Source organism: Gossypium hirsutum, chromosome D08 (genome assembly GCF_007990345.1).
Source record: "Gossypium hirsutum isolate 1008001.06 chromosome D08, Gossypium_hirsutum_v2.1, whole genome shotgun sequence".
In the NCBI taxonomy this organism is placed as follows: Eukaryota; Viridiplantae; Streptophyta; class Magnoliopsida; order Malvales; family Malvaceae; genus Gossypium; species Gossypium hirsutum.
The window spans coordinates 6008848-6033201 of NC_053444.1; the positions used below are offsets into that span (position 1 = coordinate 6008848).

General features: G+C 34.7%; 1 long non-coding RNA gene across 1 annotated transcript; it reads right to left on the bottom strand.

Annotated features, from left to right (window-relative positions):
* Positions 1-7386: 7386 nt before the first annotated feature.
* Positions 7387-10443, bottom strand: LOC107918886 (uncharacterized). The gene is made up of 2 exons (XR_001690287.2): positions 9594-10443; positions 7387-8833 (listed from the first exon to the last, which is right to left on the bottom strand). It is a non-coding gene; the product is annotated as an uncharacterized lncRNA (long non-coding RNA).
* Positions 10444-24354: the final 13911 nt, after the last annotated feature.

Here is a 24354-nt window from a genome sequence, read left to right on the forward strand (position 1 = left end):
GCTGAATAATTTTTATTATTCCAAATGAATTATACTTTTTATAACACTACACATAAAAATTTTACATCATTAGATCAATTCCGACCCGATCCGGACATATGTCCAATATGAAAGTTTCGCCGAGGGATCTGTGTATATTTTCCATATAGCCAGGTCCCATCCACCTGCACAAATGGTTTGCAGTAGGGAAATGCCCGCACACATGGATCAAACTTCCAGAACATCCAATGAAAAATCTTTTTTGCCGGCTGTAACTGGTCATCCGGGCCGTAATAAGGCATTGTCTGTAACTCAATCATAGTCCCCGGTACGTACTCACGCATAGCAGCTATCCATCATTGTAGCTCGTTATATGACGAATCGTAATCCCCATACAGTTGGTCCACTGTCATCTGTTTAGCTATTCATGCCTTTCGATATGATACTCGATACTAGAATCGTGCTTGCATCTCGGCAATCAGTACCAAAACTTTAATGGTCGGCATGTCCTTCACCATTGGCATGATACACGTATAGATAGTTTTCGAATCAAGTTTTCCATGATCTTCTGTCATACGTGTTGATGTGCATGTATGAGGACCAACAAATTTTCGTATCTCCCACATCTGAGAATTTTTAATGAATGCAGCTCGTACCCACCAATTGCAGCCTTCTGCTGCCTTCCAACACTCCCCAATATATATTGTCGGAGTAGACACTGCGACTTTATAAGCCACTGACATGTTCATGCTGTACCATTTAATAGCAAATACGCACTCTTCTTTACAGCTAAATCTTTGGCCTATGAATAACTCATCATGATCAAAATTTACGGCTAGCCCGTGAGGATGAACTATTTCAGGGTACTTCGAGAACTCAACTACATACGCTGCGTCGGGGTCTATAAGCGACATGTGTGGCTCAGAATTATTGTGTATCAAAATACGTCGCATCTGGTCCCCGACCGAAGAAGCGTCAATGTTTCCATCGTTGTTGACATTTTCAGCGTCAATATCATCAGGTACATCGTCCACATCGGGATCACCATCACTATCGACCTCTTCATCCCAATGATCACTACCATATTCTTCTTCACCACCAACCACATCAATATCGGGTGTAATATTCAGATCGATACCGATCCCACCCATAGTCGATTCACTATCAAAGTATGATATTGGAGCCACCATCCACGGTTCTTGAGCTCCGTGTTCTTCATCAGATGCATTGACATCTTCATTTTGCTCCATACCGGCTAACTCAACAAATAAGTGAATCAGTGCATTCTTGTCACTCCCGTTCCCACAGTAAAGAGCAACCATTGTCTCCACGTCTTTGTCGTCTACAAGTTCCATTTCGGTGAATTTGACCGGATTTGTCGAAACTGGAAACTTGTAGAAAATTTTTGATATCCTTCTCCCACAACGTCTAAGAATTTTTACATTAATCATTGCCTTCATTTCATCCAACGAGACATTTCTATTAAATCTCATTGCTATATGTTGCCGACATTCAAATACACATCCAACACTTGTTGTCAAGATGACTCCATCGAAATAAACGCATACAAAAAACTTGTTATCCATCTTCAATATTCAATCTGTCAAAAAATAAACAAAATCTCAAAAAAAACTCCAACGGTAAATAAATTACTTAAATAAAAAAATTAATGTTTCAATATGCAATTTTTCATCCTTAAGCTCATACTTTTTCAATTATCATTTTGTACATGAACAACGTTTAACCACTAACCCTAATAACTAACACGATAACAATAATAATAGTTTTATACTCAAAATAATACTAACTAACACTAATAATTAGTGTTTTACTAAAAATAATAACTAACCACAATAATACTAGTTTTTTACTAACAATAATGCTAAGTAACATCTAAACCCTAAAAACTAATAATAATAATACTAACTAAAACTATCAATTTGAGTTTTTATTAATCTTAATAACTAAACTAACAACAAAAAATAATACAAGTTATACAAAAAAACATAACAACAAGATAATCAATTATTTTTAAAAAATACCTTTTTTTTCTCTTCTCTTTCTCTCTTTTTCCGGCAGCACCTCCTCTTTCTCTTCTTTTTCTTCTTATTTTTCTCCTTCAGCTGGACGGATCTAGTGTTTATAACACGAGTGGTGCCGCCTATGGGAAAGGCACCTTTGATGCCGCCTGTCCCATCCGGTTTTCTGTTTTTTTGTATTATTTTGGTAAATAATAAAAAATGTATAATATTTTGGTTATTTTTTATTTTTTATAATATTTAGGTAAAAATCCCTCAATAATACTAATAATAATTTTTATTAAAAAAACAAATTTTTAATATTTAAATACTCAGATTTTTTTTTAAATTAAGTATTTAATGTTTATTACGATTTTTAGTCTATAAATAAAATAAAATAAAAATTATAATAAACTCAATTTTATTTATAAAAATTAATCAAAAACCAACCAAAAAAAAAAGTGAAATCGTCACTTACGGTAGATTTAAACTTTTACTTTAGGAATCTAATAGTGGTCCACTGATAAATATAATACTAATATGATTTTATTTTCTTTTAAAATTTAATAGTCAAATATTTTGATAAGTGAAAGAGTTTTAATGGCTCGAATAGAAAGTCGACTCAACCGAAGTATTTGGGCGGTTTATAAAATATAAGTTTAGAAATCGTGTTTGGATAGTTTATGAAATGTAAGGTTAAAAATTGTGATTATCCGAAACCAAATTAAATTATATTTTTAATTAATATATAATTGATTTTATTTTTTTATTAAATAGAAATAAATATTTTATATTTAAAATGGTGAAAATAATTTAAAATTTCTTGAAAAAATATTCCTTTTTAGAAATATTTATGAAAAGAGCTTTGAAATTTTATCAAATAATATTTAAAAGTCACGAAGCAAAGCTCATTTTTATCAAAAATAAGTCTAAAAATCTTAAATAAAAAAATTAATATGAAAAAAACCAAGAACGGAACTGACCCAAATTGAATTTAATAGATGGTTCAAAAATTTTAATCAAATTGAACCAATATCACCCCTAACCACCTAGAGGTGCTCATGGGTCGAATCAAGTCAGACCTAAGTATGATATTAACATGTTTTATGCTTGTCCAAACCCAGTGTTCATATTTGCAAATGGCTAACTCAAGCTTATTTTAGGTTTGCCCATATTATTAATTAAAAAATATAAATATTTTATTATTTTATTTTAATATTTAATAATTTTTTATTAAAAATTTTTATATAGATATCTTAACATTAGAGTAGTATTATATATTTAATATAAGTTTATTTTTTTAAATGTGTTATAAATTACATAATATAAAGTATTATAAATTTAAAAACAACTTGGTTCTGACTGAACTAGGGCCTTGAATGCTCAAACTCGAGCCCGACCCATATTTTAAATGGACCTATTTTTTTACCTAATTTTCGAGCCTAATATTTTATCAAAACTCTCTCAAATTTTGAACAAATCTTAAAGCCTAGGCGAATAACCTAACCCATAAACAAATCTAGTACGAGCAGCAACTTTTATCTTTATTTGCACCATTTTTGTTTTATATACATATTTTTCAATTTTTGTTATAATTAATGTGCTTCTTTATATATCTAAAAACCATTTTCTAATCTCAAAATCATAATTAAATAGAGAAATTTGAAGACTAAATTATTATCTGTTTTATAGAGAAAGAACTGAGCTTTGCTTTTTCAATTATGTCACGTCGCCTCGAAGATGAAGTCATGCAAATTCTTCACAACCCTATAATTTGCCTCTAACAAATGGTGATTTTAGAATTTTGATTTCTAATGATTAAGTCAGTAAATATTAATAATTAATATTTACTAGTATATTATAGAGTTATATTAAATTTTAATTTGGTAATTTTGTTGATTTAGTGATTAATTAGGGTACAAAGACTAAATCATAAAAATTATAAAAATTAATCGCTATAAATTTTTATTGGATAAATGACTTAAAATGTAATTGAATAGGGCTTTATATGGAAAATTAACCACTTTTTAGAAAGTGATTGGACGATTAGTGTGTTTTAATTGAAAACATGTTAATTATAATATTAAATTGATAATAAAATATGATAAAAGGTCACCATCCTTTCCAATTATCCTTCCACCGATTTTTCACCATTGTTGAGAGAAAGAAAAGCTTCCAGCCATTCAAATTATTCTTCCCTTGTTTGTAAGTTCAATCTATGCCTATTTTTCGTAAATTTTATGTTTTTGATATCGTTGTAGCTTAATCCAGTTAACCTAGATACTAAATTGTAAAATTGTCAAAGATTTTAAAAGTTTTCATTGATTCTTTTGAAGTTTTTTAGATGTTAAATGGTAGAATTTGAAGCTTAGATATGAAATATAACTGTTTTGTAAAGAGAAATTTGTTTGTTTTGAGTACAGAGACTAAAGTGTAATGGTTTCAAAATTAGCATGAAATTTATGTAAATATAGGTGTTTGAGAGCTGTATAGGGGTGTATTTGAAATTGGTTTGTAAAACGGTGCTTAAATGTGAAAGATATGCTTGTTCCAGTTTTAAGGATTAAATTGAATAAATTGTAAAACTTTACAAAAATTGTGAAAAATAATAATAGGATATCATATGCATTAAATAAAATGTCGTAAGGTATTTAGTACTGATAATATGAAATGAATTACGATATAGATTAAGAATCGAATCAATTAGTAAATAATCGAAGAAAAGAGAAAATTGTATATTAGTACCTCGCACTGCAATTGTTTCTAATCTTACTTGGTAAGTTCATATGGTAGGTTTATATGAATAAATGTATTGTATATATTAGAATTATGAATTGTGGATTGTGTAATTATATTGTTAATGGAACAATTTAGTATACTAAGGTGAGGAAAGGACTGAATTGTAAAAGGTGGTTATGATATGTTAAATTGTGCCTAAATGAACATAAGATAGGATACAATTGGCATATCAATAGGTTTAGTTGCGCACTTGTATGGAATTGCACTTCGATGCAACTGATTAGAACTACGGTGCCTACTGTTCAGTACGTCGGTGTCTACTATCCAACATTTTGGTGCCTACTGCTCAGCACTTTGGTGCCTATTGGTGTGGTGTAGCTACTCGCATATCCATAACTATTAATTTGGTTCATCAGGCTAATTGTTTAAAATGAAATGTATTGATAGATTCTATGTTATGAATGGAAATGGATGTGTTTATACAAATAATTATTACATATGACTAGATTAAGTAAATGTTCGACAAATTTGATGAAATGATATTGAATTATATTGTACTGAGTGAATTGATAGGTATACGGTTGTATACGAAATGCTCACAATATGAATGTGAAATGTTGTGATAGAACTTAGTTAAATTGGTAGTTTCAGTATGCTTAATTATGAATTGAGGTAAGTTTAACATTTCGGTTATGTGGCATGTGTTTAGGTTTCTGGATATGATACATGTTGAATTTGGACAAGGACGTTAAGGTTCATATAGTATGCCTATTTTGAATGTGTTTATGGTAAGTTATGTATGAAGCATTTTGAATGGCCAATTTGAATGTGGTTGTTTTGGTATGAAATTGTGATGGTAACACATGTTAATTGGTATATTTGAAGTGAATGTATGGTATGAAATGGTATTAATTTAGTTGAATAACCTGTAATGTTTTTATAACCTTGTTGTTGTATTAGGGCCATTATGACATATTGGTTAGTTATTTAGGAAGTTGATATATGTATGTTTTGGCTTGAAATAAGTAGGTTTTGATCAAGTTTAGGAGTTGTAAAGAAATGCATTTTTGAGTTATTGATAAGTGTTAAAAGTAACATGTTTATACCTCATTCTTAATGCATTTTTGAGTGATTATTCAATGTTAATTGTGAATTTTAAGCTCCTAATCCTTTAAATTTGAGTTTTAATGCTTAATAGAGCACTTAGGAGCAAAAGAAGTGAAAAACAAGAAAAAACCAGAGCGTTGGAGCAAGCTGCAAGAGCCACATGGGCTGAACCATTCCACACGGCCAAACCACATGATCGTGTGACCCACACGGGCATGTGGTAGGCCGTGTCGATTTTATAAAATTGCCACCGAACAACGAAAAACCATGATTTTAGGTTTTTTGGGCATTCTAAGACGTATATATAACAAAAATAAGAAGATAAGAGAAAGCAGCCATAAAATATTCAAGAAAACAACTCGAAAAACACCATTGAAGCCAACTTTGAAGCAGATTTTCATTAAGATTTAGAAAGTTATCATGAGTTTCATTATTTCTGATGGGTGTCGACTCCACCAACATAAACCTACGCCTAATTTGCAATTTAAGCAGTATAGGGAGTAGGGTCGATCCCTCAGATACTGGGTTTACTGAAAATTGTTTCTCTTTTTCAACCAGATTTATGTCTGGGCAGTTGTCGTGCCCAAAAAATTTGGGGGGAGGATAAAATTGAAAACCTGAAACTTGAAATAAACAGGAAAAAAAATGCGTGAAAAGTAAAAGCTGAAAATAAAATAATAAAAATAGTTAAATAAATCTGAAGAAAAATTAATTAAACTAAGCTCAGCTTTAGGCACGGGTTTTTTCTCATTTTTGAACCGATCCTCGAAATTAGATGAACTCCTCTTTTCCAATAAGCCAGTTATAGCTACCAAGGACGCCTCGAACATCAACTCTTCCTTGTGTAAATTAGTTATGGAACGTCCTATAACTAACCCTTACCGATCGAACAACCAACAAAACGTTCGTGATTTTGAACTCCAGTAGCTTTGCGTTCTAGAAGAGCCTAGCTCGAACCAATGCCCTTAACCGCGTGAGACATTTAAATCCAGTTACTACTTCCCTTGACGGAACCAAACAGCAATCCCCACTTGGCACGCCAATATGTTCACGGAAAATCGATTAGACAATCGATCCTTTCAGAATTCTGACTGTACATCTAACCATACTAACTTAAACGACGTCTTTTTGACTTAGTATTGATTTGACTTTGTGAGTTGATAAAATCATACTCTTAATCTGGAGAAATAATAAGTACTGAAATTTAGGAGTTAAATTGCTCGGGTTCATAACTCACGGGTCTTGACGAGGTTACCACCGACCTAAAGCTGAAATGGGTTTAGTTAACTAAGGTTTGGGGCATGTTGTAGTTGGATAAATTAAATAAGGTTAAAATAGGTAAAAAGAATGGGTGGCGTGTTTTAAGTATGGGGGCTGGAATATTGGTTGGGTATAAGAGTGGGATGGTTTAGCTACTAAAAGTGAAAAGAAAGTTTGAAATAGAAATTGTGAATGGTTTAAGTTGGTAACAAGCTGGAGATTAATGAATTGAAAGTAAAAGAAACTAAAAACAACAAATAATTTCGTGCGTAGGAAAGGGGAATTGTATTCCAAAGATGAAAACTTGATTTATGACTTGATGATTAAATGAACAAAGTAGTCTCCTATTTATACTAGTGGCTTTGATAAATTAAGAGCCACTAGCCATAGAAAATCAAGGAAATAAAATATTCCATGATATAAAAATCCCTACATAATCTCCCACTAAGTCAACATAAAATATCAGCTAATTACATCTTGGAAAAATTCTGCTTTGGCCCGCCTTCTTTGCTCATTTCTTCAATCTAGCCCAATTGTTTCCTTTTTCTTTTATTTAGCCCCAAATTGCATCCCTGCACAAAATTCAATATAAACATGGAAAAATCAGTGGTGCACTTTCATAAATTAACCAATTTAATTACATAAAATATGTAATTTTAGCATTTAATCAAATCCCCCTGCTTATTTAATGCCAGTCCTCGAGCATTATGCATGTATCTGCAAAAGGAAAAAATTTCTCCAAAATAGGACTTGACCCCCATGGTTTGCACAATTCAACAATTTAAACCTAGCACATTAACATCTCAAATAACCTAGCCTAAGAAGTAAGTAAATATATTTCAGAATTTATTAGAGCTTGATAGACTTACCCTTCATTTTATTATTTTTGTACTTAGGACATTTTTGAATTTTTTGACACTAGACATGATGACAACCCAAGCACCATGTTTCGGTTACTCGATTCGGATGTCTCTAAGTGGGATATTTCGCCCTACTCGTGATAGCTCGTTAGTGAAGTGAGTGCAAAGAAATTGGACAGTCACACGAACCTTTTTACGCGAGATGTGATGACAACCCAAGCACCACGTTCCGGTTACTCAGCCCGATGTAAAACCCTGATTTTTCACTCTTAACATTCGTATCAGAGGAGTATTATTATTTATTTATTTTCTTCTTTTTTTTTATTTTTCTCTCTCTTTTTTTGTTTTTTACAAAGATGAGAAGGCAAAAAATTGACATATGATATAACGTAGGCAGTCAAGCAAACTCATAATTCCCAAAAATTTCTTACCCATTAAGTCTAGGTTATTGAGAAGTTTTATGTGTAAAGAACTAAATAGCTAAATAGGTCAAACCAGAAGTGTACCATCCCAACTTATCAAAAGAATTTTATCTTTCACGAAAAACATGCAAAAACAGAGACAAAAGATAAGAAAATTGGAACCAATTTATATTTTCCTCCCCCTACTTATTTTATATTGTCTCAATGTAATTTGAATTATATAAAAAAAAAGTAAAAGTAAGTAGGTAAAGGAAAAAATTAACTCCCCATGTATTTTAACGTTGTGGAGGGTAGTCTCATAGGTGTGTGTGAACGTCTATCACTAAGGTGCGTAAAGATTCGAGTCCTTCCCTGATTCGGGTTAATCGAGATTCGACGGAAGTTGGAGGTTCCGTTCCGTGCTGGTGTCTTTGTCGGAACACTTTATGCGGCCGGTCCGTTCTCGTACCTAAAGGAACAAAAGAAAAAGAAGAAGGGGTACCGGCAAGTAACCCCATAGAATCCAAGTAGTACGTATCTAAAGAGTCCGTTTTGTATGCCAAATTAAAAGAGCTAAAATTGATAGCTGATGGATTTAAATTGGAGGCTAAACGTGTAATGTAAGTGCCCAAAATTAGTGGCCGATTCGACCGCAAAACATGCTGAAACTGTATAGCAAACCAATAGCCTAAATTTACCTTCCTTCCCGAATGCATGCACCATAGAAAAAAATAATTCAGTCCTAGTTAAAGAGGCAGACGCATCATTACGTCCGAAAAAATTTAAAGTAATGAATCGATGTATGTATCGAAGTGTAGGACTATGAATTCCTATGTCCTTGCAATGTTTCGGATCGTACAAAATTTTTCTCATTTCAGTTAACAATACTAAAGCTTCATTAGCATCAAAGTCAGGTGGTATGTCGAGAAATGAGTCATAATAGTCATCAGTTGCTAAATAGTCCTCACTAACGAACCCCAAAGCAACATTGAACTTAGAAACTGACAGATTATATTACACACCTAGCAAGCGAAAATTGACAGCATGAGGCATATCTACGGTGTTAGCAGAGCGGTCGAAGTAAAATGTAGAATAAAATTCAAAAATCAACTCATAATATGCAGGTTCATCAATGGCAGCAAAATCAGTCCACCCAATAGCATCAAAATGTTGATTAACAGATTCTTCAATTTCTAAATAGTATAATGAGAATGTGTCTACGTGTTTACAGATTGGAAGAGGGTGATGTTGGATTTGTTCGAATTGTGCTCGATGTGTCGGGTTTGTGAACGTTAGATTCCCGTAGAATCTATTCTCCGGTGGCATGAATTCTCTTCCTTGTCGAAATTGACTTCGCTCACGTGAGTGATACTTAGTGTCCTGATGATCTATTTCATCTTCGCAATTTTCAGCATCGTTTGCTGTCGAAATTGACGAACCGACCAACGATGGCTGTTGGTGACTTTGGGTTCATCTTTACATCGAACGTAGTTCAACATCATCGTTCGGGGGTCGCAGAGTTCTTCTCGAAGGCTCCGGTTGTGTTGGTTGATACGCATGGAAGTTTGGTCGGAGGGAGGGGCGGTCTTGGCTGTCGGATGAGTTTGGTGGTTCGATCGGCCTGTTTGGAGGATGGTCGGCTAAATTGGATGGCTCATGGGGCAGGTAGACTACGGTGATCGGAGTTAGGCTACGATTTCTTCTAGGACGGCACGGTTGTGGCGGCAGAGGTAGAGGAGACTCGTTGGAGTCGATGGTGACGAAGGGTGGAGTGGTGAACCGATTTCGTCGTTAATTTATTATGGACGGCGGTTCTTTTACCGCGCGTTTGCGTGTGCAGACTATGGTGGGGCGGTGAAATGGTTTCCTTGGAGTAGTGTTGAGTGGTGGTGTTGAAGGTGAAAGAGAAAGGGGAATAAAAGAAAGAAAGTAGAGTTTGAAAAATATTTTTAGTTTTTTCTTTCTTTGGCCGGTCAAATAGGGGTAATGGGGTTGGGTTTTCTTAGGTGGAAAATAGGTGGATAGGATGTGATTTTATGGGTGAAAGGTTTTTTTTATTTTGAAAATGGGTGGACGGTTGGGGAGAGAGGGATGGGGGTATGGGGTTGTAGTTTTCTAAGTGAAAAGATGGATGTGATAGGTGAAAGATTAGGATTTAATGGGTGAAAATTGAAAAGGGGTGACGGTTGGTGGTGAAAATTTGGGTTTAAATTGTTGATTATTTATTTATTTTATTTTGAGAATGGTGGTTGGGGTTTTTTTAGGCTTAATTTTTGGGTTTGAATTTGGGTAGGTATGATTGGTTTGGGTTTTGGTTAATGGTTTAGCTTGGGTATTGGATTGGTTTAAATGGTGGGTAGGTGGAGTGGGCCTTGGCTGAAATAAAACGAATTTTGTGGGCTGATATGGGGGATTTGATTTTGTCTTGGAATGTCTCCCTACAAAATAAAAACAAAAACAAAAATTAATTAATTAATTAAAATTAAAATGTGTATTTTTTATTTTTTTATTTCTCGAATTTATTAGCTAAGCTATAATCTCGAGAAATAAATTATTAAAAACCAAGATTACGAGATTTGGTAAAATAGTCGTGATAAATGCACCAAGTAAGTTCCAGGAAAGAGTGGTGAGTCACAATGGACATTCTTAAGTACCAAGTCTTTTCTTAGACAGAATTGATCCTCGACATGCATTTTCATTTTTCGTTTTAGTAAAAATTTTATTTGCATAAAGGGAAAAATTTGGGTTGCCTCTCAACAGCGATTTGTTTAACGTCGTTAGCTCGACGACCTATTACTCAAATTCTGGGCTCATCGAGAACAATCTCCTCAATTGTGTGCGTTTGAAAATTCTCGTAGAAGGGTTTCAGTCGTTGACCATTCACCTTAAAGCTCTTTCAGGTTTCTTCGCTTTGAATTTCCACTACACCATTCGAGAATAAATTAGTAATAGTAAATGGACCTATCCATTTGGATCGAAGCTTACCAGTGAAAATTTTCAAGGTAGAGTCGTATAGGAGAACTTTTTGTCCTATTGAAAACTGTTTCTTAGTGATCAACTTATCATGAAACACCTTTGTCTTTTCTTTATAAACTCGACCATTTTCATATGCATCGTTTCTAATTTCCTCGAGTTCTTGGATGTCCAGCTTTCGAGCCATTCCTGCAATCTCCATCTCCATATTACATTATTTTACGGCCCAAAACGCCTTGTGCTCTAATTCGACTGGGAGATGGCACGGTTTACCGAAAACGAGTCAATAAGGTGACATGCCTATTGGTCCCTTGTAAGCTGTCCGATAAGCCCAAAGTGCGTCGTTTAGTTTCAAACTCTAATCCTTTCTGTTAGGCTTAACAGTCTTTTCCAAGATGGACTTGATTTCTCGATTGGACACTTCAGCTTGTCTGTTTGTTTGTGGATGGTAAGTAGTGGCAATTCGTTGAGTTACCCCATGCTTCTCCATAAGTGCACTCATGAGCTTATTGCAAAAATGAGTTCCTCTGTCACTGATTAATGCTCGTGGAGTGCCATACCTGGAAAAGATAGAACTTTTAAAAAATTCAACCACAGTCTTAGCATTATCATTGCGAGTGGCTTTCGCCTCTATCCACTTAGAAACCTAATCAACATCTAAGAGTATATAAAAATTACCGAAAGAATAAACGAAAGGTCCCATAAAATAGATGCCCCACACATTGAAAATTTCGTAAATATGAATAAGAGTATGGGGCATCTCATTTCAACGACTAAGGTTGCCGACTTTTTGGCACTTTTCACAAGTTTTGCAGAATAAAAAGGCATCACAAAATATGTTTAGCCAAAATAGTCCACATTTGAGAATTTTATGAGCGGTGCGTTTAGGTCCAAAGTGTCATCCGCATGCATAACAAAGACAAAAAGTTAAGATAGACTGTACTTTTGTTTCTGCTACACACCGTCGAATTACTTGATCAGAGCAATGCTTTCAAAGGTAAGGATAGTCCCAAATGTAATACCAGGCATCCTTTTTATCTTATATTTTTTAGACCTTGGTAATTCCGAAGGAACAGTACCTGTGACGAGGTAATTTACTATGTCTGTGTACCAAGGATGAATCGCATTGGTTGAAAACAAGTTTTCATCTTAGAAGTTGTCTTTCAACGGTGTGTCGTCTACTGGAATTGATAATCAACTCAGATGGTCAGCTACTAAGTTTTCGCATCCTTTTTTATCCTGAATTTCACAGTCGAACTCTTGTAGGAGCAGAATCCACCTAATCAGTTGAGGTTTTGCCTCATTCTTCCCTATTAAATATTTCAAAGCTGCATGATCAGAAAAGATAATCACCTTAGTTCTCAATAGGTAAGATCTAAATTTGGCTAAAGCAAACACAACAACTAATAATTCTTTCTCAGTGGTTGTGTAATTGCTTTGGGCAGCATCTAAAGTTTTCGAAGCATAGTAGATAACATGAGGCTCTTTCCCTATTTTTTGGCCAAGAACAGCTCCCACACTTTGGTCACTTGTGTCACACATGATTTCAAACGAGATGTTCCAATTTGGTGGTTGCACTATGGGAGCGGAGACCCATTTCTGCTTCAGCACGTCAAATGCGTCTTTACAAGTCTGGTCAAATTTAAATTTTTTTATCTTTTTGTAACAGACTGCAAAGCGGTTGCGCGATTTTTGAGAAGTCTTTCATGAATCGTCTGTAAAATCCTACATGGCCAACAAATGAACGAACTTCCCTCACAAATGTGGAGTAAGGTAATGTGTTAATAATATCCGTTTTTGCCTTATCGACCTCAATTCCTTCCGAGGAAACTATATGACCTAAAATTAATCATTTGTCAACCATGAAGTGGCATTTTTCATAATGTAAAACAAGATTGAATTCTAGGTATCTTTGTAATATCTTGCAAGATTATCGAGACATTCGTTAAAAGGGTTACCGTACACCGTGAAGTCATCCATGAAGACTTCAATGATTTTCTTGACATAATCGGAGAATATGCTCACCATGTATATCTGGAGAGTGGCCGGAGCATTACAGATTCTAAATGGCATTCGTCTATACGCAAACATTCCGAAGGGGCATATGAAAGTTATTTTGTCTTGATCCTCAGGTACCACCGAAATTTGGAAAAATCCTGAGTACCCATCGAGACAACAATAATGGTACTTACCAGCTAATCGCTCGAGCATTTCATCGATGAAGAGAAGTGGAAAATGGTCTTTTCAGGTAGCTGTGTTTAACTTCCTGTAATCGATACAAACACTCCATCCATTCTAGACTCGGGTAGGAACTAGCTCTCTTAACGAGTTTTTTACCACTGTCACGCCAGTTGTATTGGACACGGCATGAGCTGGACTAATCCAATCACTATCAAAAATTGGGTATATCATTCCAGCATCCAACAGTTTCTGGATCTCCTTCTTTACTACCTCCATCATGGGTGGATTAAGGTGCCTCTGAGCATCTCTCTTTGGTTTCGTGTTATATTCGATGGAAATTCTGTGCATACAAGTGGATGGACTTAGCCCTTTTATGTTGGCTATTGTCCAACCAATAATTTCCTTATAATCTCTTAGAAATCAAACTAGACTTTCCTTCTCGTCTTTGGTTAGTTTGTTTGACACTATCACGGGTAAAGTGTCTTCCTCTCCTAAAAAGACGTACTTAAGATGGTCCAATAATGCTTTAAGCTCTAAGGTTGGTAGTTGCAAAACCGAAGGTAACATTTTAGTTTGGGAAGGTAATAGTTCAAATTGGTTACCTCAATTCGTCAATGATGGTTGCGTCTCCAAGTGTTTGACAATTTCTCGCAATGGATCTTCTATAATTGATAATTCCTCGAGATAATTTAAAACATCCAAGTTAATGCTTCTGTAAAGGATAGTTTCCAACTCATCAAAGTGATGATATTCAGAATAAGATTTAGTTAAACAATCTATAATATCAATGCTAGAAATATTTGATTGTAATGACCCAAATTTAAGGTTATCGGAACAGTGGTCTCGGGACCACAAATTCGATGAGGAAAATTTTATTTTTCTTATATTTTTATGGTCTATGATTTCACAAAATTATTTCATGAAAATTTCGTTTGAAAATTTTGACGTTTGGGCACTCAATTTAGTCAAAAGGACTAAATTGTAAAAAGTGCAAAAGTTGAGTTCTACATGTTAGAGGTGTCCAATTGTTATGAAAATTTAAATTGGAGGTTTTTATATGGTAATTAGACCATTGGTAACTTGGTAGACAAAAATGGACATGAGATAAGTGAAATAGAAAATTTTTAAGTTAGGGGCAATTTGGTAATCTAGTAGTTAAAATGAATTAAAAGGGAAAAAGATGGCAAATTATGCTCATCTTCTTCATTTGGACGAAATCAGCAAGGGGGAAGCCATATTTAGGGTTTTCAAGCTTCCAAGCTCCATAGTAAGTGATCCCAAGCCCCGTTTTTAATGTTCTTTACGTTTTTTGAGTCCCGGTAGCTTAATTTAGCTTATTCTAGCAATAATTTAACCTAGGGTTTATATTTGGAAAAATACCCATAGGTGAAAAGTGTTTATTTTGATGTTTTATGATACAATATGAAGCTATAAATTATGTTAAACAACTTTTGCTAGCCGATTTTAAGCGAAAACGAGTAAGTTGACATAATCGGTAAAAATCCCTAATGTACATAAGTGTTATAGTAAGAATTTGATGTTGTCATAGAAGAGAAAAATATTAAGCATGTCATAAAACATAAGAATATGAGATTAAATTTAATTTCCGAGCATTGGGGCAAAAATGTAATTATGTAAAAGTTTAAGGGCAAAACCATAATTTTGAAAAAGTTAGAGTCGAGGGCTGTTTTAATAAATGTGAGTATTAAATGAGTTAAATTTGATATTTTAGATCAAGAGGAACGAAACTCGAGGTTAGACAAAAGAAAGAATAAAGTTGAAGACTAAGTTGGCGAATTTGGCTATAATTGGTATCGAGGTAAGTTTACAGTAAATAAATGCAATATTCCAATAATTATTATTAATGCTGCTATTTTCCAGCAACTATGAATTTATTTCATGAATTTATTTGATGATTATCCAAGCATGAAATGATAGAGAATTAAAATTAAAAAGTCTCGTTGATATATAAGGATAGTACTGGATAGAGGTGCTCATGGGTCGGGCCGGCCCAAAATATGGGCCTAAGATTTTGCCCATGCCCAGCCCGAGAAAAAAATCATAAGCCCGGGCCCGGCCCGGCCCATTTTTATTTTAAAAATTTTAAAAAATTAAAAAAAGTATTTTTAAAATATTTTTAAAATATTTTAAAATTAAAAAAATAAAAAAAAAAGTATTTTAAAAATATTTTAAAATTAAAAAAATTAAGAAAAAGTATTTTAAAATTAAAAAAATTAAAAAAGTATGTAAAAAATATTTTAAAATTAAAAAAATAAATATATTTATTATATCGGGTCAGGCCGGGCCGGGCTCGGGCCGAAAAAGTGGTGCCCAAGGCCCGACCCGTTTTCTAAACGGGCCTCTTTTTTTTGCCCAAGCCCATATTTCAGGCCTATATTTTTACCCAAACCCTCCCATATTTTGGGTGGGCCGTTGGGCCGGGCCGCCCGGCCCATGAGCACCTCTAGTACTGGATACGAATGTCATGACATTTGGGTAAATAGGTCCCATGTAAGACCATGTCTAGGACATGGCATTGGCACCGAGATGAGAGGTCCCATGTAAGACCATGTATGGGACATGGCATTGGCACCAATATGAGAGGTCCTATGTAAGACCATGTCTGGGACATGGCATTGGCACCAAGATGAGAAGTCACCCGTAAGACCATGTCTGGGACATGGCATGGGCACCGATATGAGAACATCCCATGTAAGACCATGTCTGGGACATGGCTTTGGCATGTTATGATCAAAAGATACCCGAGTATCCTTATTATTCCAGTGTGGTTCAACAGGCTAGTAAACGAATCAGGTACATGAAAGTTTAGTTAAAGATAAGAAATGACAAGCTCAAGTGACTTATAAGAGTTAAGAATTTATTATATTAACAATTGATATTCAAAGATGCAGTAAGAGAAGAGTAAGTTATGAACACAAGTATATTAAGTAAACAAGCAAGAGAACTAGTATGAGATTAACTAAAGAGTAAACTAGAGATATAGACATTTGAGTTTGATTATTTGAGTTAAATATTGTTATTTATTTGCTAGTAAACTTACTAAGCTTTATGCTTACATCTTTTATTTCTCTTTCTCTTATAGTATTGCAAGGGTACTTCAAGGATCCTAAAGAATTCGGAGATCGTCCACACTATCAAGAACAACTACTCGGTATTTTATGATGAAACATTTTTGAGTTATGGCATGTATAGGGACTTAGTTATTTTGCATGTTTGTAATTATGATTTTGCTAACGAATGATGTGTAAGCATTTGATGATGTATGGTCATTAAAATGATTAAGTATGAAGGTGTTTGTTGTTATGAAAGTCTTGGTGATAAATTATGCATGGAAATCTTGAAAGGATAAAATTTTGCTAAGAAACATATTTCAGGCAGTAGCAGTGACGTGACTTTGAAAAATCACCTAGGATAGTATAAAATGAATTATAGGGTGAATGATATGTGTAATTAAATCTTGTTGAGTCTATTTTCATGGAAAAATAATGGCTTAACAAAATTAATTTTATATTTTCAGAGATATGAATTTTAGTGAGACAGGGTCAGAACTGTTTTTGAAGTCCCCTATTATGAGTTTAGAAAATCATTAAAAATTGTATAAAAATGGTTATAAGCTATAGTTTATATGTCTAGATTCCTCATTGAGTATATTTTCTGTAGTAACAAGTAAGAACTTCATATGAAAATCCTACAGTGAGAAAAATTATTTTTAGTGGCAAGAGGTCAGGACAGTCAGGTGGTGAAACAATGGAGACTTTAACTAATAAACTGTACTAATTGGCTAAGCCAAAAATTCTAAAAATTTTATGGTAAGTATAAATATGAGCCTAGTTTCAGGGAAAATTTAAGGAATTAAATTTTGAGTTCGGTATCTTGAGTTATACTTAATTTAGTAACTACTGTGCGATTGGACAGATTTGCTGTAAATAGTGAAATAAATTTTCAAACCAAGTTTTTATGCTTCGAATTAGTAAGATAAGATAAGTAATGCCTCGGGCTCGACTCCGGCAACGGTCTCGGGTAAGGGGTGTTACATTGATAGTGAGTTAGGATGACTCATAGCTTTGTAGACGTTGAATTTCACGATTTCACCATCAAACTCCATTGTCAGTGTTCCACTCTGACCATCAATTTTTGCGCTTGCGGTACTTAAGAACTGCCTTCCAAGTAAAATGTCAGATGAATTAGTTGAGTTATCCTCCTCCATATTAATAATGTAGAAATCTGCAGGGAAAACTAATTCGTTAACTTTAACCAGGACGTCTTGAAGCAACCCTTCGGGATAGATGGCTGACCTGTCCGCCAACTGGATTATTACTCCTGTCTTTTTTAAAGGACCCGCGTTAATCAACTTATAAATAGGATAAGGCATAACATTAATGAAAACCCCTAAATCACACATGGCTTTCTTAATGCCTACATTACCTATCTCACAGGAAATAGCAAACATACCTTGGTCCTTGTATTTGGGGGGAACTTCTTTTTGCAATACTGCGGAGACATTTTCTCCTACATTTACTCTTTCGTTACCTATTAACCTCCTCTTGCTAGTACACAATTTCTTGAGGAATTTTGCATAACGAGGTATTTGTTTGATAGCATCGAGTAAATGGATATTTACCTCCACATTCTTGAATGTTTCGAAGATTTTTTTTTCCTCATTCTCTTTCTTATCCTTTGCGAGCCTCCCTGGAAAATGAGGTGGCATCACATCTGGTTTCTGAATTTCTTATTCTGGTCTGGCTTTTGGATTAGAGATCTTGCCCATGACTTTTGTCTGAAACTATTTCTAGAACCTTTCCGCTACGAAGAGTAATTGCACTTGCATTCTGTCGAGGATTCGACTCTGTCTAGGAAGGTAGTTTACCTTTAGACTCCAAATAATTAACTGCCATCGAGAGTTTACTAACTTGATTAGTTAACTCTTGTATTGATGCGCCTGTCCTTTGTTGATATTTTGCAGCATCGACGGCAAGTCTTTCCATAACAGCTTCTAGAGATGTGCTCGGCTTGGGTGGAAGTTGCGAAGGTCTTGGTTGGTATGATGGATTATATTGGGGATTAGATTCGTAATTCAAGTTGGGATGATCCTTCCACCCGAGATTGCAAGTGTTGGAGAAAGGATCATAGCGTCTTTGCGGAGGTCCTAGAAAACCTCCGACAGCATCAACATGTGTCGTTGAATTGTCGTTAAGGATTGGGCACAAATTCGTCGGATGTTCAGATGTAGTACAAATTCCACACAGTTGGGTCAGATTCTTCTTTTCTGTAAGCATAGATTGAACAATATTAGTAAGCTTATCCAATTTATCTTCTAAGGATGAAACGTTTACCCCATTAACCCTTCTTGTCGGGTCTAAATTCGGCCGATACTGTAGAGAATTTTGCCGCTATGGTAGATATCAGTTCTCTTTCCCTTTGAGGAGTTATATTTACAAGCGCCTCCCCACTAGTAGCGTCAATCATCTTCATTTCCATAGGGAGCAAACCCTCATAGAAATATTGAAGAAGTGATTGTTCGGTCAAACCGTGTTGAGGACAACTTGCACACAGTTTTTTATACCGCTCCTTATAGTCATAGAGCGATTCACTCTCCATTTGGTGAATTCTCACTATGTCTCTTCTAAGTTCAGCTGCTCGCGATGCTGGGAAGAATCTGTCAAGAAATACACGAGATAAGTTATCCCACGTTGTAATAGAACCGGGGGTAAATAAAATAACCATTCCCTTGCAGTATCAACTAAAGAAAAAGGAAAGGCCCGAAGTTTAATTTCATCTTCGGTTACTCCCTGAGGTTTCATGCTTGAGCAGACCATATGGAATTCTCTTCAGTGAGTGTGTAGATTTTCGTTCTTCAAGCCTCGAAAAGTGGGCAAAAGGTGAATTAGGCCTGACTTTAACTCGAACGGGGTTTTTTCGGTTGGATAGTTGATGCATAACGGTGTTTGCTCGTTGGGAGCAGTAACTAGTTGACGAATGGTTCGGTTTGCCATCCTTTCTGGTTCACTGAGGTTGTCTTTTACTTTTTTCGTTTCAGGAAATGGTTCGGTCTTAGGTTCAACCACTTCGACTTGTTTCCCACGTCGAATCGCCTCTACACGAATTACTTGGCTCAACTTTTCAATGTCGGATTCTAGGATCCCTTATCCTAGCTCAACTTCTGCTTTACTTGTACGTTTCAGAGCTTCTGTCTCTTTTCTTCGTGCTCGTACTGATTTCTCAATCTCTGGGTTGTATTTGAGATCTCTGGATGAAGATCTAGTCATAAAGACGATTTAAACAATTGTGAGTGTTGCCAGTCCCCAGCAATGGCGCCAAAACTAATGGGTGTCGAGTCCAGCAATATAAACCTACGCCTAATTTGTAATTTAAGCAGTATAGGGAGTAGGGTCGATCCCTCAGATACTGGGTTTACTGAAAATTATTTCTCTTTCTCGATCAGATTTGTGTCTGGGCAGTTGTCGTACCCAAGAAATTTGGGGGGAGGATAAAATTAAAAACCTAGAACCTGAAATAAACAGGGAAAAAATGCATGAAAAGTAAAAGTTGAAAATAAAATAATAAAAATAGTTAAATAAATTTGAAGAAAAATTAATTAAACTAAGCTCAACTTTAGGCACATGTTTTTTCTCATCTTTGAACCGATCCTCAAAATTAGATGAACTCTTCTTTTCTAATAAGCTAGTTATAGCTACCAAGGACGCCTCGGACACCAACTCTTCCTTGTGTAAATTAGTTATAGAACGTCCAATAACTAACCCTTACTGATCGAAAAACCAACGAAACGTTAGTGATTTAGAACTCTAACAGCTTTGCGTTCTAGAAGAGCCTAGCTCGAACCAATGCCCTCAACCGCGTGGAACATTTAAATTCGATAACTACTTCCCTTGACGGAACCAAACAAAAATCCCCACTTGGCACGCCAATGTGTTCACGAAAAACTGATTAGACAATCAATCCTTTCGGAATTTCAACTGTACGTCTAACCACACTAACTCAAACGACGTCTTTTTTGACTTAGTGTGGATTTGACTTTGTGAGTTGACAAAATCATACTCTTAATCCGGAGAAATAATAAGTACTGAAATTTAGGAGTTAAATTGCTCGGGTTCATAACTCACGGGTCTTGACGAGGTTAACACCGACCTAAAGCTGAAATGGGTTTAGTTGACTAAGGTTTGGGGCATGTTGGAGTTGGATAAATTAAATAAGGTTAAAATAGGTAAAAAGAATGGGTGGCGTGTTTTAAGTATAGGGGCTGGAATATTGGTTGGGTATAAGTGTAGGATGGTTTAGCTACTCGAAATGAAAGGAAAGTTTGAAATAGAAATTGTGAATGGTTTAAGTTGGTAACAAGCTGGAGATTAATGAATTGAAAGTAAATGAAACTAAAAACAACAAATAATTTCATGAGTAGGAAGGGGGAATTGTATTCCAAAGATGAAAACTTGATTTATGACTTGATGATTAAATGAACAAAGTAGTCCCCTATTTATACTAGTGGCTTTGCTAAATTAAGAGCCACTAGCCATAAAAAATCAAGGAAATAAAATATTCCATGATATAAAAATCCCTACATAATTTCCCACTAAGTCAACATAAAATATCAGCTAATTACATCTTGGAAAAATTCTGCTTTGGCCCGCCTTCTTTTCTCCTTTCTTCAATCTAGCCCAATTGTTTCATTTTTCTTCTATTTAGCCCCAAATTGCATCCCTGCACAAAATTCAATATAAACATGGAAAAATTAGTGGTGCACTCTCATAAATTAACCAATTTAATTAAATAAAATATGTAATTTTAGCATTTAATCAATTTCTTTCGGTTATACTGTATCTTGGATGCTTCTATTTTTGAGCATGAACTAATTTTCTAAATACCTAAAAGAGATGAACCTTATGATGGATTCTATCGTTTGATTTTCATTTTATGTAATAAATACTTATTTTCTTGTTCTTAATTATGTGTGTTTAATTCTTGATTTGATATTTCTAGAGTATTGCTCCATGTTCGATGTGCTTAAATCGGTGTTGAATAGACCCTATTTAAGATTAGATATTGTGTAATTGAGTGTAGTTGCATACAATCCTAGAAATAAGATGACATAAATCTATCGGATTAGAGTCAAATCTTATAGGGCAATCTATAACACAAGTTAATAAGATAATAGGGGTTTTAATTAGAAATAAATTTCAATTAATTAACCTAAAGTTAGTTGCTCTTATGCTCGAAAGAAATATTAGTATAATTTAGGGATTTTTACGAATCAAGATACTAAGTAAAGAAACTGCGTAATTTAGATTAATAGTGATAGACGAAACCTAGGAGGTTTCTTTCTTAGGTATTGTTTCGCTTCTTAGTTGTTACTTGATTATTTTCATGTTTTGTTCTTTGTCGTGTTTGTTAGTTAATTAATTTAGTTAATTTTAGTTTTAATCAATCACTCAATTTATTAGGTTAAGTAATAGAAAGACGATAATTACTAGTACTTTTAGTTTTTGTAGGAACGATATATTTGCTCACTGTAGCTATACCATTAATTGATAGTTAGCGATTGACTATATATGTTGTTAGCGAGCAGTACTAACTCCTTGTCAACTGTTAATTGGCTTTAGCTTGTAGCACTAGCTCCTAGTCAGTGGCTTTAGCAATCAGTCTTGTAACTCCTTGCCATTGTGAAATTGGCAACCCTTCATTGGTATGAGAAATTGACACTCTTTGTGTGGTGTTAAAACAAAAATGGCACCCCTCACCACTTTGGCGATGTGAACCCCTCACCATTTTGATTTAAAATTTAATAACCCCTCACCAAACAAGGATTGAAAACACTAAGTTCACTAGGACCTATCGTCATGCACATAGTGTACTAAATGCAATAATTGATTTTATAACATACTGCCAATTAACATACATAAATTGTATATATTTGAGGACATGCCCTTCGAGGGTACTACTCACTAAGTTAATAGCAGATCAACTGCTAGTCTATTGAGACACTTAGCTAAATTTATTTCAGGCACACACTTTTCAAGGGTATTGTCCGCTAAGTTAATAGCAAAATCATTGTTGACCTTTTAAGGCACTTAGCAGATTATTTGAGCACACACCTTTTAAGGGTATTGTCCGCTAAGTTAATAGTAGAATTTTTGCTAACCTCTTAATGCACTTAGCCAATTTTATTTGAAGCACACCCTATGAGAGTATTGTTTACTAAGTTGATAGCAGAACCACTGTTAACCTCTCAATACACTTAGTCAAATTTATTTAAGGCGCACACCCTACAAGGGTATGACTTGCTAAGTCAATAGTAGAATCATTGCTAGCCTCCTAAGACACTTAGCGAAATTTATTTAAGGCACACACCTTACGAGGGTGCTGCTAGTTAAGTTAATAGCAAAATCGTTGCTAGCCTCTTAAGGCACTTAGCTAAGTTTATTTAAAGCACAAACCCTACGAGGGTATTGCCCACTAAGCCAATAACAAAATTGCTACTAGCCTTCTAAGCCACTTAGCGATATTTATTTAAGGCACACACCCTATGAGGATATTACCCTCTAAGTTAATAGCAGAATCGCTACTTCCCTCTTTAGGCACTAAAATTTAAGCTTACACCTTCTCAAGTACAACTCTGCTAATTTAAGCTTACACATTCATATGTATGGCTTTCTGAGTGTTAAGGTAATACCTTCTTTTAGCAAAATGAAATGTGTATAAATTAATCCTAATAAAAAAAAACCTAGCGTATGACTCTAAGTCTTTGCCATACTTTTGTCTCAAATAATATCATTTTATGACCTTCCCTTCGACAATGAGAGGAATTGTTATACAAAATATCAACCTTTGTCCTATCACATCAATACTATTTTGTAGCCACCATACACCGTAATAGGCATCATTACTCGAGTCCTACCAAGGCCTTTTATATACCTTCCTAAGTTCTAAAGACCTTTTGCAGGGGTTGACTATCTTCTCTCTCTCTTTCTCTCATCTTCTCTATGGAGAACCCACTTCCTCTTCATCTCCAACCACCTATACGTCAGCACTCCTCCTTGTCCTAAACAAGGTGAATCGACCAACTTGGTCACCAACCAAACTTCACATCAACAATTCTAAATATATAATTTTATTCAGATTAATCTTGAATATTGGCCAAGTTTTAGCATCTAGTTTTTCTTTACATTTCATTTTTAGGTTGAATTTGGGCCTTGGTATTAAATATGACATTATTTGTGGTTCAATCAACTTTGAGCTTAGTATTCAAATTAATCCTAAATCTTGGCCAAGAATTTTTAGTAGTAGTATTAAATAAGTTTAAAAATGAACATATTTTAAATGTATTTGTGTATGGATGGAATATTCAATTACGCTACGTTAACCTACCATTTTCTCAATCTCCGATTTTTTAGGATTTTCTTCATATATGGTTTTTGACTTTTTACAAAAAGAGCAATTTTTCAAAAGAAAATGTGAGGGACTTGACTTGCTCCCCAAGAACCATTTGGGTCTCTCAACCTCTCACTTAGCCCACAACATTCAATCACCACTATTAGCCACCAACAACTGCCCTTCACCCTTCACACAAACCACCTATGACTTGGGAACACCACCCTTGCAACAATACACCACTCACCATCATCACCAAAATACATTAAAATTTAACCAACAACCACTAATTCGTTTGAACCCTTAGTCAACCCTCAACACCAACCTCACTCAAACACAAATGTCACAAATAGAAAAAATAAAAACACAAAACCCAAGGGCTTAATTTCAATTTTCTTAGGTTGGAGTAGTTCGGGGTGTTGTTTGGATGAC